The 16,805-nt window shown below is 44.0% G+C and overlaps 1 protein-coding gene and 1 long non-coding RNA gene across 4 annotated transcripts in view; both read left to right on the top strand.

Annotated features, from left to right (window-relative positions):
- MAMLD1 (mastermind like domain containing 1) overlaps nt 1-16,805 on the top strand; it is a 254,357-nt gene that overhangs the window by 140,922 nt on the left and 96,630 nt on the right. The gene's annotated exons all lie outside the window — the stretch shown is intronic.
- Nucleotides 10-15,579, top strand: LOC140003331 (uncharacterized). The gene is made up of 2 exons (XR_011811820.1): nt 10-132; nt 12,146-15,579. It is a non-coding gene; the product is annotated as an uncharacterized lncRNA (long non-coding RNA).

The following is a 16,805-nucleotide window of genomic DNA, read 5'->3' as shown; positions in this document are numbered from 1 at the left end:
CAGGGAGGGAGAGCTCTTGAGGCCGACTGGGTGCTGCTGCTTGGAGAGAGGCTGCAGGCCTGGAGTGGGGTGAGCACGGCTGAGCAAGAGCGGTCCTGAGCTTGGAGGAGCCTGAAAGATGAGAAATATGAGGTAAGGTGAAACAAGCATGGTACTGCAAGCTGTTTGAGAAGGGCAGTGATGCTTCATAGTTATTTACGTGTGGGCTGGTTGGCTGGATGAGGTCTACCTGGTGGTGTTACCGAAGAGATGGGGATCTTTGGAGCTACTGGGGTGCCTTAGGGAAATGTTCCCAGGTTGCAGGATGTTTCCAAGTTCAAATTTGTTTCTGAATGTTTCCAAGTTCAGGGTCCTACTAAAAGTGCTTAAACAAAAGCATGGTGCTACTGAGATCAGGGAAGGCTCTAGTGAGGGGTGCCAAGTGTGCGTGAGCTCTGGAAGCCGTAACCTGCCGAGTGTTTAGAAGAGGAAAGTCTGGGGGAAGGCTGCAAAAATCAAATCCTTTGGCAGACAAGTCCTGGTTTGACTGAGCACAAATGCTGATCAGTTCTGACTGTTCGGAATGATCCTCACACTCAGAGTTGTCAGGTTTATTTTCAAAGTGCGAACAATGGGACCACGCATGCAAAAAATGATTCTTTGTGGAGGGGAACGCTGCAGTCTGACCACAAGGAACGGGGGGATGGAGGGAACGTAGACAGAGCTGATGCTTAAAACTGATGCCTGTGAACAAGAAGAAATAGGAAGAACTGGAAACATGGAACAAATGGAAGCAATAATTATCCCTGGATAAACAGGTGCAGAGTTGCTGGATAAAATAGCAGGCGTGATGGTGGTGGCTTCTATGTGCTGTTGAGGCACTGGGCCACAGCGGAGCTACCAGTTAGGTGGTAGTACTTTACTCGTTGCGGTGTCTTTGTGATCATAAATGAGTAGTAACAACAAAACAAGTCAAAGAAATGTCACTGTGGAGCTGGGGAACAAGTAGGCTTCCTGTGGACCTTCTTGTAAAAGGAAAGCATGAAATAACCCAGAGAACTGTAAATCCTGGTAAATGTTTGTACACTAAACTTAGCTCTCCGATGTGCAGTTCAATCCCCCTCCACTACAGGGCCCTAGGGTGGAGCTGGCAATTAATCTACAATTGCTTGGGAGGGAGCAGTTCACAGCTGAAGGGGCTCTGTGGATTATAAATTTAGCAAGCAAAATGGGAAGTCAGAGCACTGGTAATAAAGGAAGTGCCAATAGTTAGAGCTATAATCATCAGGACTCTAGGGCAGATAATCAACACCTATATGGCAATTTTCAATTCAATAAATAAAGCTAACCGAGTTGCCTAACAACGCCATTGAGCTGCGATTTCAACTGGCAGCATTATGTAACTGTGACAACCAGCCGAAGCGGAAAAGAAGTGGAAGAGAAACGCATGTATATATTTCCAGTCTTAGTGAAGGAGTCTGGGGGACGGAGCCCCGTATCTGAAAGCTGCAGAGAGAGCATGCTACAATCCATTTCAGATATTCCTCATCAACACCCCAGGGATCTGCACACACACAAGAAAATGAGGATTAGACAAAGGCACTCCCTCTCCCTCCTATGAAAGTGGCACCAGAGCCATATTCCTTCCATTCTTGAGGTAATGCAGTCCAAGTACACTTAAAGAACCTGGAGGCATGGCTAGCCTAGGCTCTAGCCACCGGCGTGGAATTTTGCTCTGCAACGTTCACATGCTCAAATTTACCATAGCAACCTCCACATCACATTTAATACACAGAGACATCCCTCCTCTTGCCTGTTTAAAGAGCCCTTGTTAAGTGGTTTTGCTGTATTTTAGATGCCAAGATGTCGGTAAGATTGATGGAAGGGTGCACAATCAAACTTGCAAGGAGAGCCTAGCATCTAGCTCATTATGTAAGAGAATTAGCAAGGCAGTTCTTTTGACATGACAGTCCATTATGGCGGCTGTCAATCATACCTTAGCATATGCTTTTTTGTCCTCTTCAGTGATTTTTTTTTTTTTTTTTAAAAAAAAAAGTTGTTCCATTCCTGTTCATCAATAAGGCAGAGAGTAATGCTTTGTGTGTATGCACAGTCGCTGTTACAGATCTAGATGGGCTGTGCTTTCTCCACAGTAATCACTGGGTGAACATATTATTATGCATGCATGTGTAATCCTGACTAGTGCGTCTCTTTGTCCCAATTATACGTGCATAGAGGCTTGAATCTGCTAGTCCTTCTCATCTGTCTAATACTTTGGGTCCTTTCACATAAGGCAGTAGTGCTTAGATGTTCCAGTGCAGAAGGTCTAGGTTTGCTCCCTGAGGAAAACCCCTCCAGAAGGACAGTTATATTTATTCTTCCCTTTTCATGAAAGGAAAGAAAAGCTCATGCTGAGTTGTCTTACAATGGTAGTGATACCTATGATATCAGAATAATATTTGTGCCTCTCCTGCTCTTCATAAAAGTACTTTCACGTATGGACCAGAGCTGAATGAACTAAGCCTAGCAGCTGGTTCAGTGCTGTAGTACTGTGGCGTAAGTGGGGAAATAGAGGCACAGGGGAACTGGAAGGACAGATTGCCTCTGAAAAATAAAGAAGCTCATCTGCAAAGCCACGTCTTGACTGCTGTGCTCATATGGGAGATGGTAGCTGGCAGCAATGCGTCCTAGGGAGCCTGGGAAGCTAACATATCAAACAGCGGTGCAGTGAATGTGGCTTGGGGTAGCACTATCTTTTCACGGTACTATTAAGCAAAAAAATAATAATCCTTTATCTTACCCAACAACACTTGTAAATTGTAGTTATATCTGCAAAAGTATATGAAACAGTGTAGCTGATACTAGATGTGCAGTTTTCTAGGTTTTTGGTTCACTTATGGCAACACAGATAAGCTGGAAAAAGACTTCATTGCACATCCATCTTTCTGTCATATTTCTTTTTCTCCTCTCTCTTTCTCTTTCCTCCCCATGTAAAATGAGTGTCTTCTGGGGTAACTTTTTTAATTGCTTACCATAATGCAAATCTGTACCAATGGGAAAGAGGTAGTGCTTCTATCCTAGAGAAGATGAACCTCCAAGAGAAGGCTAGCTGCCTGGGAAAAACAAGTTTTCACCTCGGTGCACTGTTTGATCTGAGTTATCACTTTTATTGCTGTAAGTTGAAACTGGGATTGTGCATCAAGAGTGAAGGTTTCAGAGAGAGAATCTTTTCTGTAAGTAAATGTTTTCTGTGAAGTCTTTTAAAATGTTCTCCAGTTTCCCTCTGCTTAAGCTTATCTGAGAAGGGTTGACTATTTAAGCAGTCCAGTCATTAGCCTTGAGGTAATTTATATATTGCTTGTTTTTATGCTATTGCTTACAATCCCAGCTAGGACTGGAGCCTCCTCACATGAACACTATGTAAATAACAGGTAACTGACAGTGTCTGCCCCAAGGATCATGCAGCCTATGGCTTCTGTCCTGGAAATTGCTGACTAAGGCAAATACTCTTGCTTGTGTACATTGGCAGTGATTTTAAGGGGGTCCTCCAGAGCCAAGGCTCAAAAGACCTTCCAGAAGAACAGATTTTGGACAATAGGTATCATAAGCTCTGTCCTTGGTCTTTCTGTGTGTGTGGGTTGAGCATAGATTGAGCATTAGTACTGCTCAGGTGTGCAGATGTTTGCTTCTGACCTTTCTAACCCTCTTTTCCATTAAGGATAAATAAATGATATCCTGAAATATCAAACATGAGTCTACTCACCTTATCCAAGCCAACTGTAGGTTAGATTTTTTTTCCTTCTGTGCTATCACTTAATAGTTCCTTAAATAAATAATTATTCTTTCTGGGGAAAAAAAGATATATACAACCTGTGAAACAACTCCAAGGACACTTCCTTCTACTTTTTTATCCTGAGCCAGCCATGTGGTGACTCTTCTCCTGATCTGGCCTGCAATGAAATCAACGGGAAGCATTCTATTCAATTCATCTGGCTTCAGATCAGATGCGGCCGCTGAAAACCATAATGTAAGCAGCCTGGTTTTTGTGATATCTACCATAATGGCACAGTGTGGTCCCAATCCGGCAGCCTTACTCCGGGAAAGTCCCTGTTGATTTCAGCGAGAGCGCTCTTTAACTAAAGATTTCACAATCAGGTAATGAGAAGCAATGAGTATACGCTGCCCTCCCTATTAGATCCTGTAGTCAGACTACTTCTGATAGGCTTCTATAAAGTGATTTTGTATGGCAATCTGTGCTTGCAGCAGCACCTGCTCGGTTAGTCTCTCAATTCTTCACTTAACAAAACAGCTTGACACTGCAGGTGAAAGATTCTGAAACGTTTTAATTAACTAGCTTGAGCACCATTTGATTTCTATCTCCCTAGATGTTTCAGAATTGTTGAACTGCTTGGTTCTGTGACTGCCATCAAACAAAACTCAAACGTATGAAACAGGCTTCCATAAGAGGAAAAGAGTGAATTTATATTGGAAAGTTTATATCAGGCCACCGTAAACAGCTGGTTCATGCGGCTCGTTATCACTGGGAGATTTGACTGGCAATATTTCTCAGGCTGCAAGAATTGTTCTAGAATTTATGGGCCTGGTCTTACAGCTCTGATTTAGTCAACGTTCCTATTGATCCCAGTACTTTTAGTCTGGGACTCATCTTGAGTTCCAGGGAATGAAATAAAAGATCAATGATAGGAGGGGGGAAAAAAAAAAAAAAAAAAGAGAGAGGAAAAAAACCACCTGTGGTTTAAAACTCTTATGTAACCTGAAAAATGAAGAACTTGCATGTCAATGAGCTAGCGTTGTACAGAAGCCACCAGAGCTCTCTGTTCTACAATGAAATAATTTCTGAAGTGTTCTTTCTGCATTGGCACAGCTCATTTCAATAGGTCAATGCCATGCACCTACCACCACACAGATAGGGATCAAGGAGAGGCAGTAAGATGCGGGCGGCGATCTTCCCAAAGCAGTGCTATGGGCTGCTGCCCCTTCCCCAGCTGCTTGGTGGGGAATGAAAGGGCTGGAGGCACAGGGTTATTGGTTGACTGCTAAGGAATAGGTTCCTCTCAAAGGTCTCGGTGTGGACCTGTGTTTAGCAGGGGCATGATCTAGCAGGACTAGCTATTAGCTTGGAGAAGACTGTTTTATTTGCATGGATTAACCTCAGAGTTACCTGTGTACAGGGTTTGATGTGAGGCTTCTGAGAAACAGGAAAAGTAGGGATGTGCGATGAGAGAAAGCCATGGATGTCTTGTGGTCAGTGGGAGCTTTTATTTCCTCACTCTTTGTATCCAGCCAAAGTGGCAAAAATACAGCTTTAGTAAAAAGATAAAAGCTAAAATTCGCCTGTAATAACTTGTCTCCACAATATAAAGCATCATGACTCTTATTAAGGGATGAAAGCACAATTTTACCAGTATAGCAGCAAAGCCACAGTGTACACTTGTGGAATCCAGGATTTGAACATGACTTAGTCTGTAAGGAATGAGTCTTAAATTTCTTACACATGGTCAGAAATACTAGTTACTGACAAATCTTTAATAATCAGTAAAATGCTGTTGGGAGGGGGGAAGGTATAGCTATTTTTTTTTATTTTATTTCCAGAGTGGGGCTACAAAACAGGTATCTTTGCAGAATTGTGTGTATTACTGTTCTAAAGTCTTAATCTGGGGATATTTTCCCTCACATTAAGCACAGTGAGCTAAATGAAGTGTTCTGTGCTCCATTATGTATTTTCATAGTTTCTGAACAGGAGCCAATTTAAATAGTTAAAATCCATTTACGGGTAACGTTCCTCACAAACACTGCACCACTGAGACTATTTGTCTTCCTGAACTTGTGCTAGTGCTCACTGCATTAGCAGTTTAATCAGATTTGTTAATGAATAATGTTTCACTTGCAAAGTAGAATTTATGTGCATTAAGCTCTAGATTATGGAGGTGCCACAAGCTGGGGATGAAAGGGAGTGCGCCCTGAAGAACCTGGGGAACCCAGATCATAGCCAAGCTCCTTCTCCCCCTTGCTCCTGGATGGGATTCCCACCGGCCAGCTACCAGCCCCAGATGTGCCCATCCCACACTCATTGGGCTCCACAGGCAGCTCTGAGCAGGGCAGGCCCATTGCTTGCCTGCTTTCCCCCAGTCCTCTGTGGGGCTGAGGACAGCAGGTGAAAAGGTGATTTTCCTGCTTTTTTTTTTTTTTTTTTTAAAAAAAAAAAAAAAAAAAAAAAAAACAACCAAGGCAGAGTACAAGCATGCTGACTCCTGAAAATAACAGCTTAACACTGTAGGTGTAGTTCTTATATTTCTGATTACCGGTATGTTTTCCCACTGGTGGCTTTCAAGGCTAACTTTCTTTAGCATAATATTATAAAAAATTAACCGAAAATTGGAAGACTGATGCAGGTCTTCAGTTAATGTATTCAGCCCTGAGCAGTTTTAGCTCTGATACTTCTTCATGCTTCACCCTGATTTTTATCGTGAAGGTTCGTTCATGCCTTTTCTCAAGCAACTTCCATTTATTAGTCAAATACACACAGAAGCCTACATCCCCTCCTCCAAACCGGGCAGTCTTTCTGCTGAAGTACAAGCTAGCTTTTACGTTCTGAGTAATGATAACTCACAGTACCGTGAATGAAAATAGTCATTTAATTGTAATGTAGAACAGCAGAACAGAAGTGGGAAGTAAGGTTTTATTTCTGTTTGAAGCTAAAAACTCCATTTCTCACTTTCTTATCACATTTTTGGTTTTGTATGCCTTTGAAATAGTGATTATAGAAGACACTGATTTGAACTATGTCATAGAAAACTGTATACCTTTTTTTTAATTTTTATTTTTTGCTTTGAGGGCCTGGAAGTACTTATATGTACCGATATACAAAAACCATCTTACTTTATTCCTAGTTTTGTAGTGTTGTGTATGTGTTTAGTGTTGTTTTGTTTTGTTTTCTTTTTAAATACAAACCAGAGCACTGAATTAACCTAGTGTGTTTTAGAGTGAACAAGTGTCTAACTTTGAATCAGGGAAATAATTAAATCTGCATTTAATCAGGTAACAGAAAATCAGATCCTGAATCCAGATATTTGTGATAGATTCCTTCTTCACTGCTTGGTAAAGCACGTGTGTAGTTTTGTGAATATCCCTATTATCCTTCACAGGAGTTTCCTACCCAGAGAAGGCCAGTATGGTCTCAGCTCAGATTATCTGAAAGTGCCTTGTCTAAGCAATCTTATTTTAATACTGCAAATTGTAACTCCTCTCGAGTCATTTTGAAAGCTGGCTCCAAAGCAGCAGGAGGCAGGGCCTCGCTGTGGTGCCTTCACAGCCTGCGCCATGTTGTGCCTGGCCACTGGGCTCTGCCTCAGCAAGGTGAGGCCCCATGGGCTGTGCCCATGACCTGCCAAAAGCCTCTGTGGCCAGTAAGCTGGGCTCTGTGTTCGCCGTCCCGCACTAATGCGACACCTTAAAGGGATGAGCCTTAGGCAGAGGTGAAGCAGCAGGCACATAGGTGAACACTTGAGAAAGCCATGGCAGGTCTCGGCTACTGGGACCTCCCTCAGCCCCCAGCAGTGGAGGCAGCAAGTAATAGCAGTGCTGCTCCCCCAGTGTGACCAGGAGCCCTCCGAGCTCCTCCTCCTCCTCCTCCAGCCTGAGCAGCCTCAGGTGAAAGGTGGTGCTGACAGCTGGGCCTCTGGCAGCAGCACAAGGTGCTCATTCAGGCTGGCTCCACGCACAGCATTCCCCTCCTGCCCAGCTGGTGCTAACTCAGGAGTGAGGTGCTGCCATTCTCACCTGGGCCTCTGAAACAATCCTGCTTTTTGTTTGTTTGCCTTTTCCCTCTTAAACATAATAAAAACGAATGTTTTGTGCTTTCCTGCAGCCCTCTGGCAGGTGTGGACCAGCCGGCATGGCTGCCCTACAGCAAGGCCGGAGCTTGGGCCTCCCTGCCCGGGGCTCCAGCAGCCCGGCGCCATGTCCCTGCGGCAGAGGTGACGAGCAGCACTTGCTTGTGCAATCAGGCTCTCGCCACAGCGGGCGCCTGGGGCTGAGGCTTTAACAATGTGCACACTGAGGGAGTCAGGGCACCGGGCCAGCTCCACCAGGGTCAAACGCACGGTGCGGACGTCACTGTTACTTACTGCTCTTCTGCTAGCCTTCAGTTCCTTCCTGGTTTTATTTATTCCTTGTGGTGAACGCAAGCTGAATGCTCCGTTTTATCCCTAGCAGGACAGGGCACACCCAGTGAGGAGAAGCAGAAAGTTCATCGTGGCTCCAGCCAAGCCCGGAGTCTCCACGGGGTTACTGTCAACAGTAGCTGGTGGGGCTCATTTCACCAGGGAAATATGACGAGCAAAACTTAGAGAAGGAGACAGAGCCAAATCTGTCAGCTCCGTCCAGAGCAGAGCTAGGTAAAGCTGCTGTTTGTTGGGTTACATCAGCTGCTGTGTCCCCTGTTTCCTTGTGTAAAGGCACAAAAAAAAAAAAAAAAACAGATTGTGACTGCAAACCTGATCTTGTACATTTGCCACTCTGGCACTGCATTTTAGCTGTCAGGTGCTGTCAGAAGGGTAGAAATCATTGAAATTAATGTGGATGTGACTGATTACTTTCTTTGAGTGTACTTCTCTCTTACTTGCACATGGGAGGAACATCCCAGTATCTCCCACTGATCCTGAAGGTCACCTCCTTCTTCTGCTTTGAGATTTCTGTGCAAGTTTATCTGGCTGCTCTTCCTAATTGCTGCAAGGTTTCTACTCAGCACCCCTCACTGTGTCAGATCCTGTGTCTCCTCCCTTCCAAATGCACTGTATGCTTGAGAGGCTGCAGAGTGTACCTCCTACCCCAAAAAATGCCGTAGCTTGCCCTTTGGGTGATCCCTTTGGATGATCCCTCGGTAGCCCTGTGGTAGAAACAAATATTTCAAATTGTTGCTTAACTGACTCTGCTTTTCTGCAAGCTCCCCTCATAAATCCAGCAGGCTTGGAGGAAGTAATTGCTCCATCTTTGGCTCAGGCTAATTTCTAGCACCGTGTAATGTTATATAAATACTCAAGAGGCAGGTTTTCCAGGAGAGAAGATACTACCTATTATTAAGCGCACAAGCAGTTCAGCTCTGTCTGAGTTTACCCAGGCTCTTAGAAACTTCTGAAGCTGTACTTCAGCAGAACCAGGCTTTCACCTTTTCAATAGACACAGGACATTCTCAGCAGTTTGGTATAATTATTAGCACAGTGACATCCACACCAAAATTACATGATTTCATTTCTTAGTCATGTGCATGCAATGAGATACCTCATACTCCTTGGGTAGCTCTGGTATCCCTGTATGCACAGTCCTGTTTCCTTTCTGGATGTGGTACTGAAATACTACAAGGTGGAAAGCCATGATGCCGAGATATAAAACACATACGAAGAGCAGAGCAGCTCATTAGCACAACAACTGCTACTATAGCCAAAGATCTTTGCACAGACTATACTTTTGTGCAGACTGAATTATGCTATATACACGCGAGAGACAAAAATAAGTCAGTGAGAATACTGTTACATAAATAAAGTCATATTTATTTCTTTGGCTCAGGAAAACATTACAACTAAAATATTGAAGGAGGTCAAAGAGGGAGGTCAAAACTAAATAAAAAAGTAATAATTGGTGAGTCCAGCTTCCTTCTGATAAACTGGTCAAATGGGACAGAGCAAAACAAGTTCTTGAGCTCTTCAGTAATCACAATTGAAATAACTACATGTAGCTTCAGAGCACACAAGAGAGGAGGCTATTCTTAGCCATGCCCTAGCTAACGTAGACACGTTGGCTGGAGAGGTAGCTACAGCTGAAGCTGCAGTGAGTGGGGCGAGCGGTGCTGTACTTGTTTGAAAGCGAAGCTTCCTCTTTAGTTGAGAACACATGGAAACAGCTGAGGAAAACCTGACTATTTTAGAATACTTTAGGAAATGGGCAAATTAGATCTGACAGAATAGTGATAGCTAAAATAATGAATGTAAGACAAAAGGCGCATCAGGGAATTCTCAGACACCTTTCATCATAACAAAACCAAAAGCCATGCAAGATATGGAAAGAGATATGGAAAGAGATTTTTCTTTCATGATAAGGAAAGATCTTCTCATTCTGGCAAGTTATTCCCAGTCAGAGGAGCAGGAGGCTCTGCTGCATCTGCCTGCAGAGCTGGGTATTGCTTGCACAAGACTTCAGCACTGAGGGAAGTTGCTCAGAGTTCATGCTCGCAGACATAAAGTACTTTTTTTTTTCCAGCTCATGTATAATGAGGGAAACAAAGTATTACTGAGACCTTACCAGTATTCAAGAAAGGACAATTAAATGCTCAGAAACAGGTCATGAGCTTATCTACAGTGATATTAACTAGGATAAAAATCTTAAGAGATTTAAATGCTTATGATTCACAGCATATGTAAGTACTGACTGATGAGACTTAAGGAAATATTTCCCTTTAGGGCAAGCTTTTCCATAATCAACCATTGCAGGCATATTTCCTCTGGTCCAGGATCCCAAACTACAGGGACAGGACAAGTCACCTTCTGGCACATCTTCCTGCAAGGTGATGCCTGTGGCCGACAAGCCCTGCTCTCAGGTATGACTGCTGTTAATGTAAAGTCCATTTTTGGTTTTCATCATGCAATTATTTTTTATGTATTTCTTCCCCACTTACTTCCTTTTCCCCATTCTAAGCTTCTTCCCAATTAATCTGGTTGAAAACCTTTGAGATACTGTGAAGTATCTCAAGTTATCAAGGTATATCAAGATACATATCAAGACGTGTGATCCGATGCTACATGCAATTAGCCAGTAACTGGTATGAGGAAGGAGTGCTTGTGTACGTGTGTGGTGTTACTGCAGGCCAAGTAGTGGCCTGTGCAGAATAGTATTTCAAGAGGAGTTCCCAGTTAAACTGTAAAGTGTCTACTTCTGTTGTACTGGGAAATTCTTCAGTATGGTCTGGGGCCTGCTTTGGGCAGGGTCTCGGTTCTGTAGTAATCACCTGCCCCGCTTCAAGCAGCTGGTGCGGGTGCCTGCACCTTGCACGTGGAGCCACTTTGTGTGCTCTGGTGGAAGGAGACCAACATCCACAGCAGTAACACGATCTATAGCAAGTCTCCTGCATCACAAAGGCATTAAAAGTTAAGATCAACTCCCTTCTCTGTTGACAGATCTTTATGAGCCTCCCACTGGAAATACTGAAGTCTGCAGTTAAAATGAAAATGTTTAAGAAGTATACTTTTGTCTGTATTTTCCTTGGCTAGAGGCTAAAGTGAGTACACTGTGCAACTGTGATGCAATAAAGGAGGCTTCGGGAAAGAAAAGAGCATGAGATGTGTATGTTATAGATGTAAATATCACTGGCAGAGCTGTGCTGCAGAATAAATTGAAAGGTTTATAATGGGTTTCTGTCAAGAGGTTGCATAATGGTTAGAAAGGCGATACAGTTCAAATTCACAGTTCAAGTCTAGAAATGGCAGCAGATGGAAAAATATTGATTTATATTCGTGACAGTAGAAAAATAAAGGAAATAATTGAGCTACTTCAGCTAGTTTCGTGTTAAAAGAACAGTGTTCACATTACAGGTGCTCCTTGCTACTGGGTGCCAGGGTGACAACAGCAGAGATGCCTGTACTCCAACCACTGGTTTGCATCTCTGAGCTTTGAGGGCCAAAGTTAATTTTAACAGCTATCAACACTGAATTTGGTGAATCTATCGTTCAGCTAGAGCAACTGAAAGTAGAATTTCCCCTCTGGGAACAAAAGCAAGAAAGGAAAAAACAAACAAAAAAAATCTACTTTTATCAGATTTTTTCAGTGCTGAATGGAATCATGCTACTGGGGAGAATGGGAAAGGTGTCAAAGATGCAGCTGTAACCTCCCATATGCTGATCAGTCTGTACTGACTAACCCTGGATGACTTAAATGACCATGAGATCAGTCCAGTTTACGTTGCTGGAATTCATTTTTCATGAAGTGGAGAATCGCTGGAGCAGAGCATCCCAAATACCCCTTTGTTCCCAGTTATAATCCTTAACGAGATTGGAAAGGCACAGAAACCTCTTGCACTTGGCTTTATCCCCTTATGGAGGGAGTTTGCTTCTGGTCACTTAGAGCAAAATACCTGTTCTTTGTGTCACTTGTGCAGGACCCGGCTTTTTAATTTGGGGTTTGTAAGCCACCTGCATCAGCGCTGCACCTAGACTGAATGGTTTGGAAGAGTTCCCAGTGCTTCCCACTCCTCCAGACAGTTGCCTTCTGCCCAGGCAGCCAGGTTTCTCCCTGGGAAGCCAGGAGAGCTGGTGGTGGCTTGGTGGCTCTGCCCTCGATGCAGGCTAGTGAGGCAGCTGAGGCAGGGATCTGAAAGGGGAACGTGCTCCTGCATCCAGGCTGGCACACGTGGGATAACATCCGAGCTGAGGAGCGGCATGCAAAGTGAACTCCTGCTGCTCCTAACCTCTCCAGCTGCATTTACACTACGTCAGGGTAGTCCTCTGGAAGAAGTAGTCACAAGTCCACATCAGCAGAGCTGGGTCTGAAGGCCCTCGTCTGTATTCCTTTGGGAAAATCCCGAGTGCCTGGTACTGGGAGCACTGCTGACAGGCACACAGCTGATGCGACTCCTTCCACACGTCCATCTGCCCCTGTAAGTGACAAAGCAAAGCAACAAAAATGACTGGGATTTCTGGGGAACCTCGGCTTCTTCCTGAAGGAGTACTAATGTTGGCTGCTGCAGGAGCAGATGGGATTTGTAGGACCCCCAAGCTCCATCTGTTCACAATAGACTTGATGAGCCCAGGATCCAGGGCATGGCTGAACGCAGTGGTTAGCCCAGTGCTGTCAGCTGGAGGTGGAGAACAAGTGGGTCAGAGCAGCAGGATTAGAAAGCAGAAGGTAAAAGCTTCTTTCTGGAAAATGACAGAAAACACTTTTTACTGCTGTTGAAATATACATGTGGAGCAGCCAAAGTCTAGCAAGACCTAAATCTGACTGGCTATCCTCTGAACAGCCTTTTGCCTTCTGGGTTACCTACAGCTGTGGCTACGCTGACCAAATCAGCTCGCTGACTGCAGCGTGCAACCTTTTACTTAGTGGGTGGAGCTGGCACAGCAGCATTTGTAACCTCAGAAGCTTGAATAACCCAGTTTCTAAAATCATCGTACTCGCCAGGCTATGCAAAGAACATATAATTAGAGCAGCCTTGACTATTTCTATTGAAACAGCTTTTGCAGCTTCTTGTTAGTTCTGATAGCAGGAATGTTGCTGCTTCTGCACTAATTGCTCTAACAACCTTCTGAGGGCTCAGCCCTGCTGCTTGTACGTAGGGTTCCTGCTGAGCACGCTGCTCCTACAGCGCAGGGGCTGCTGGCAAGAACAGGGAGCAGTGCTGGCTGCTGCTCGGCAAGTTTTTCCTCCATAAAAACCAGAAGAGGCATTATCGCTTGTTACTGATGCACTTTGTCGCTGTGATCTGCTCAGGTGAATGCCTCTGATTCCATGAGGAGCTCCGCGGCTCTGTCTGCACTGCTCAGCTGTGACTTTCAGGAGCTGTCTTTCTCTACTGGGAGAGGGAGGAGCACCCTTGGGTGAAAAATGATGAACGCAACTAAGATGTCATCCCTCTGCTGATTAACTCACAGTTTTATATGGGGGGAAGGTGCTCGAGCTTCCTTTACACTCTCTTACCTTTGACATGTTTAAGATTCTCCAGGGTAGGAGAGCTTTTTTGGCTGTGATTCTCAGCTGACACCTGGCATTTCCACGTGGGGAGCAGCAGGGCACAGCGCACCTCTCTGGGGCATAAACTCCTAGAACTGCTCAGCCTCGGCTGAGGCCGTGCTTGCGAGTGAGCTTCTTTGCCCAGCTGTGTCGCCATGTCCCTGCACTCTCAAACTCCAGCTGAGCCTGCACAGAAGACAAATCAGCCACGCGTCCCAAAATGCCTAAGAAGACCATCAGAGATCAGAGCTTCCCACACCAAAGGCAAAGCTTCCCCTTTAGAGCCCCGGCTGATGGTGGTGGGGTCAGGTTTGTGCATTAGCAAGCCAGGATCTTACCATGCACCATAGGTTAGAGTGGTGCATTTGAAATACTTTAACAAAAACTTTATCAGTCCCTCTCACTGGGGAATTTGCCTGATATGTTGCAATCATCTGGATATTTTAACAGTTTCAATAGACTTGCATCAAAATCATTTTGCCATCATCTTGACATAGTAATGTAGTCTCCAGTGACTGCAGTGACATTATTTTGCCATCATCTTGATATCATCTATTACAGCGTTGTGGTCCCCATGCTCTGGCATTGCTGAGTGCTTTGCCTCATTATATTATTTTCATAAGCTTGCTCTGAAATTAGTGCAAGAGAGCTGTGGTTTTCATAGCCAGTTACATGCATAGGGGGAGTTCCCTGAAATCAGAAAAGATATTTCAAGTACGCTGATCAGCTATTTTAAGAACACTCCAGATTTTTAACATTTTTCCTTTAAATGACCAAAATGTTTAATTCATACAAAACTGCCAGAAAAATGTTCACTTAGGAGGTAAATGATGTTTTACTCAGAATTTGGCAAGAGTACTGAGAACCGGTTCCAAATTATGCTTTTGTTCAATTCTCCATCATTAAAAGCAACATAAACTTGCTTAATCTTTTCGGGATGTGCACTGGAAGAAACATTGTTTATTGTAGCCTGAAATATTCTTACATTCGTGACCCAATGATTCCTACGGTTGTGACCCAACTTACTCTGAATCAGCCCAGTCCTCAGCTGTACCATTTTAAGTTTTGAGCACAAACTTTCCCATGCATATCACAAATACCTTCACAGGCGCAGATAATTTCAGAGGTGAAATTACCTCTGTTGAATTGAATTTGAATCTCTTGTTGAAGTGACTTTGATAGGGGAAAAGCTTGAGTTTGGGCTTAGCCTGAACAGATTTGGCTAAATCCACGTTGAACTCTGCCATTCTTAGTGGCTAAGACAAACTCAGCTCTTCAATGGGGTCGTTAATGTGAGTGTGAAGTGTGCACATAAGTACTTGGAGGATCCAAGAGTGCAAGAGCCAGATGTAAAGATTCCCACTGACTTTAATGGCTTTAAAATGGCTTCAGCAGATTTAGATCAGGCCCTTAGAGAGCTTCTACTTGTTAATATTTGTAGAAACAGGAGGAAATTTTAAGCTTGGTACATCTGTCAGTGCACAACGGTAAGCCTCTGGCAATCCTGTAAGTACTGGAGTTTGGAACTTAAATACGGAAAGCGCTGTCTGCGGTGGTTCAGCTCTGCAAAGGCCAGGAACAAGCTACACCACTGACAGAACTGGAGAGAGCTGACACGGGACCTGATGCTAAGCAGCAGTTCATATTTTGTAACCTTTCTGTAAATCGCCCGAGGGTCCCTGCTTCTCAAAACCTTGTTGTTTTCGTGTCTCAGCTCCACTGGTCTCTCTTTCACCTTTTTAGTTAATCGCATTTTCTCAAGAAAACAGCAATTAAAAACAGGTATCTAATGAAGGCATTAATCTTCTTTTCATGCCTTCGTAGGAGGCCATCAGATTATAAACATGAAGTTGGGAAATAAAATTAGTTTGATTATTTCTTAATCAGGGGGAAAATGATTGTTTTATTTTATTTTATTTTATTTTTTCCATTGATGTTACCCTTTTCAAAAGCACACACGTAGCAGGAGTTTTAAAATTTCGGCTTTTAAAGGATGTTGTCTCACATTCCAGTACTGATCCTTGCAGTATTGTCTCTTGGTTGGCTGCCCTTTCATTTCTCTTCAATTACAGCTCTCTCAAAAGCTGTATAGAGAAAGATGCAAAAGAATAACACAGGCCATTATTCCAGGCTTTCAGTGGTGGTAGACTCCACTACAGCAGCCGTTCAAATAATGACTGAGCTATCGCTTCCCTCGGAAGCTGTGCTGACAAAATGCCACCAACAAAATTCACGGACTTGGTTAATGTTTAGTTGTGACAAGTTATAGGGATGATATGGAATCTCTTTCCGTTCAAAACCAGAATTATCTCGTAGCTCTGCAAGCTATATTAAATCTCCATTAGCTCAAAAATGAGACTGAAATCAGGCCATTCATCCACAGACATCTGCTGAGCTTGCAGATGAATAAAACTTTGTGCTTCTCCCCTATATTCAGGGGGTTGGCAAACAAATAATTATTTTCTGTTTCTATTTTGTTCATACAAAGCCACCAGATCTGGGTGCAAATACATGCAATAGTAAATCTCCCATTGTCTCTACCCAGAGCTGTGTCTGGGTCCATCTATTTGCGAGTTGTTCAGTCTCTTGTGGGAAAAAAAAAGCTGCCTGGTAGCCCTGTTAGCATGCCAACAATCATAAATGTGGGGTATTTTATGGGGAACTGCTTGTGCTAGGGAATGGTCCCGACAGAAGCAGCCGCTCTCACCGGGCTGAGGACCTGTACCCATCGGTTAGCAGCTCCTTGGGCAGAAGAAGAAGCAGGCATAGGCTTATCTTCACGGCTTGTCCCTTGCCAGGGCAGGTTGGAGCTGCAACCAGGAGGACAGGCGAGCAGTTACAGATGTAGGACACGTGGGAGAAGGAGAATGGGGAGCAGGTTGCTGGGGCTTTTCTCTTCTAAAGAGATTTGGATAGAATGAAAATAGGGTCGGTGGGCAAATGCAAGTGTTTAATTAAGGGGCAATGGAGTGAACAAGGGTAGGAAAAGGGAGAGATGGAAAATCACAAGACAGAATTGGGGAGAAAGTAATGGAGTTGGAAAGCTCAAGGGTCCTCTTCTAATTCTGTGGCTTTTTGACATTACTTCT

This window comes from Anas platyrhynchos, chromosome 10 (assembly GCF_047663525.1).
Source record: "Anas platyrhynchos isolate ZD024472 breed Pekin duck chromosome 10, IASCAAS_PekinDuck_T2T, whole genome shotgun sequence".
NCBI classification, from domain to species: domain Eukaryota; kingdom Metazoa; phylum Chordata; class Aves; order Anseriformes; family Anatidae; genus Anas; species Anas platyrhynchos.
Note: the sequence above shows the minus strand (reverse complement) of the source record. Positions and strands in the feature narration are given on the sequence as shown.